Below are 3517 nucleotides of genomic sequence, written 5' to 3'. Positions count from 1 at the left end.
TTTGAGTGCAGGCATTCTGTTCTTTTCATCTTTTAAAGCAAGCCTAGCATGGTACCTGGCACAGAGCAGGTCTTACTAAATGCATGAATATGTGAGAACAAAAATAGAATGTTTTTTAAAGACAAAAAATTCCAAAACACCCGAAGAGTTAAGGCAGAGCTGTTAATTTGATAAAAAATTGTGTGTGTGTGTGTGTCTTCCAGATTAAGTGATAAAATCATGCAATGTCTGGAATTTGCCCCAAAATAAACTAGACTAGAAGAGGAAAAATGGATTGAAGCTGGATGATGGATGGATACATGTTTTCACATACTTTCATCACTGGATAATGGACGTGTCTCACAAAAACACAACTGGTTGTGCCCTGCAGAAGTATAGGGTATAAATTACCAAGCTAACAGTTTGATTTCCTCTCTGCCAATGATGTCCTAATATATGACTCTATATATGTCCTAATATATGACTGTTACTGGCTCACATTGGTTCCGTTGGCTGATCAGACCAGTGACCCACCTCTGACAGTGACAATAATAAGGGACCTGTCATAGATGGGGGGCTGTTGTCTTCCGTAAGTTTTTTTTCTGAGTATAAATGGTATCTGCAAAAAAAAAAAATGATAAAGAACATAAACAAGAAAATAAAAACCACCACAATCCTGCTATGAACATTTTGGTGTGTCCCCTTTAACTCTTTCTACATAACAGTAATTAAGTTTTACTAGTTTTATATCCTGCTTACATTACTCTGAGAACAGTTTCCATGTTCTAAATTTTTCTCAAAAACATCCTTTTAATGGCGGCATATTTTAGCTCATGGAATACCAGATTTTTCACTATAATAAACACTGCTTGATGGAATCATCTTTTTACATATTTTAAGACCTTTTTAAATGGAAGTATGGTGAATAAACTTACATGTATCCATCATCCAGCTTCAATCGATTTTTCCTCTCCTAGTTTATGATGAGGCAAATTCCAGACATTCCACGATTTTGTCACTTAATCTGCAACACACAAACGCACACACATACACACACACACACACAATTTTTTATCAAATATTCCACCAATTGTACATAAATCTTTAATCACATTTCTGATTCTCTCCTTAGGGTAGAGTTAAAACAATAGAATTCCAGGTAAAGATGAAAATACTTTAAGGCTTCTAATATTTTACCAGATTGCTTTGCAGAAAGGATGTATCCGTTTATACTCTAGCAACACGAGGGCACCTCATTCACTACACCCTAACCATACAGACTCATTTATTTAGTTTTTTGAAATATATTGAAAAAAGTTTCCTCCATTGATTTTAGGCTTTCCAATATTCCTTCACCCAGAGCTAATGGTGAGATCTTTGGAATTAGTCACAGTTGGACTTCCACCCACAGCCTGTATAGCCATGTGACTCATACAAGTCAGTCTCTGAACATCTGCTTCCTCATTCAGTAGGTAAAAATACCCACCTCATAGAGTTTTGAGAATAGATGCAATAGTGTTTGTAAGTGCTTCGTGTACTCCCGGCACACAAAAAGGGTTCAATAAATGGTGTATTTCCTTCAGACTAAAAGTTCCAAGAGGCCATATCTATCGTGTTTTTTCTTTCATTGTTTGGGGGGCGGGGGGTGAGGGGCAGTTGCTTGGTGTCTGATACATGGCCAGCACTTGAAGGAATGCACAAAGTTCTATTTGACAGTTAAAAATGACCTGCCGTTTAAAATTTAATAAAGTCCTATTTGCATTTCTAGTCTGTCATTTTTTTAAATTCATGTCCTTCGGCCATTAAAAAATACAATTTGTCAGTTTTTTCCAAATCGTTAAATATGACCACACTCTATGTCCAGTTAACATTAAGAATTTATTTAAAGAAAAAAACAGCTATATTAACACATATATACATATTTGGGTTTTTTTTTTTCTTTATGCTATTTAATACTTTTTGGGTTTCCCAGAGTATTTTTATAATCAGAAAAAAGAAAGAACTGATAAATATGATTTGGGGGAAAAACCAAAAAATAGAAACACTTGCTATGGGAAATCACTATTAAACAGGTTTTTAGCTGATAGATACATGAAACTTACTAAAACAATCCTGATAAACGTAAAAAAAAAATTAAGAAATTAGGGGCGCCTGGGTGGCTCAGTCGGTTAAGTGTCCGACTTCGGCTCAGGTCACGATCTCGCGGTCCGTGAGTTCGAGCCCCGCGTCGGGCTCTGTGCTAACAGCTCAGAGCCTGGAGCCTGTTTCAGATTCTGTGTCTGCCTCTCTCTCTGACCCTCCCCCATTCATGCTCTGTCTCTCCCTGTCTCAAAAATAAATAAACATTAAAAAAAAAACTTAAAACAATCCTGAGAATCTCAGGGGAAGCCCCTTCTGAGCCTGTCATCTTATTACAGCCTAAACCAACTGGGAGCTATTGATACTTTCAATATTCACAAGAACTTGGTCAACAGGTCATTCCTATTTACTATTCATTGTTTAATATGAATCCCTGTAGCCATCTGAAATGTTTCTTTCCAAGGGAAAGATCTCTTCCTGCTATTCACCCTGCCTGGGACAGTCACCAACTTTAGACCCAACTCAGTTTCTCCTTTGAACTTCGCCCTTCTTTTTTTTGTATAGTCCACACCCAAAGATGCATCAGGGTTTGAGGCTAATGATTTTAGTTTTAAGTCAGGACATGCCTCATAAGTTATGGGAGGCAGTGTGGTCATGTAGAAAGAATGAGATTTGGATTCAGATAGAATTAGCTTTAAATCTCAGCTCTACCATTTATTAGAAGTGTGACCTTATGCTTAAGCCTTTATTCTTACCTATAATGAAAGGGTAATAATGCCTGCTTTATAGCGTTGTTATGAGAAATTAATACTATGCACGAAACCTGGGCCTGGCTTGGAAAGGAACTCAATACACAGCTCTCACTTTCGCGTTCCTCCTTTCCTCTGTCTCTTCATAGCATCTGCTGCATTTGATGAGAAGGGACCCCTGCAGATACAAGGAGATGGCTGTGATAGGGAGCTAAAAGTGCAGTTGGAAGGAACTAGTGGGTGAAGACACAGAGGGGATTGGACAGCGAGGACCAGAGCTGGAGGAAAGCCTGGATTGCCTGCTTTATAAACATAGGCAGGGGCTCAAGACAGGAGGGAAAGACAGTACATGCTTTACACAGGTTGGAGGAAGGGAAGGTGGGTGTGAAATAGGGGTCTAACAGACACTATTACCCTCTATTGATTCAGTAATGTCACAGACGGCAAAGGAACATTAAGCCAGGTAAATGAAGTGGATAACATTTCAGATAAAACAAACAAACAAACAAACAGAAAGATCCTAGCAAGGACAGGATATCTTCCTAATCTCAAATAGCAAGCTTTAGCTCTGGCAACCAGAATCACTATCTTTGACTGCCAAAGGAAATGTCCAGTGAAGCCTGAGAATGAAATCAATATTTAAATTAAATCAAATGCAACGGACAACAGCTGAAAATTATAACCAACCCGAAACTAGGCAGTTATTTTTG

The 3517-nt window shown here is 38.0% G+C and overlaps 1 long non-coding RNA gene across 1 annotated transcript; it reads right to left on the bottom strand.

Moving 5' to 3' along the window:
* Positions 1 to 213: 213 nt before the first annotated feature.
* On the bottom strand, positions 214 to 3517 carry LOC122231299. Its single transcript, XR_006208489.1, has 3 exons — positions 2814 to 3517; positions 915 to 1003; positions 214 to 598 (listed from the first exon to the last, which is right to left on the bottom strand). It is a non-coding gene; the product is annotated as an uncharacterized LOC122231299 (long non-coding RNA).

The sequence above is a fragment of the Panthera tigris genome, chromosome D1 (assembly GCF_018350195.1).
Source record: "Panthera tigris isolate Pti1 chromosome D1, P.tigris_Pti1_mat1.1, whole genome shotgun sequence".
NCBI classification, from domain to species: Eukaryota; Metazoa; Chordata; class Mammalia; order Carnivora; family Felidae; genus Panthera; species Panthera tigris.
This window is presented reverse-complemented; position numbering and strand designations above follow the sequence as displayed.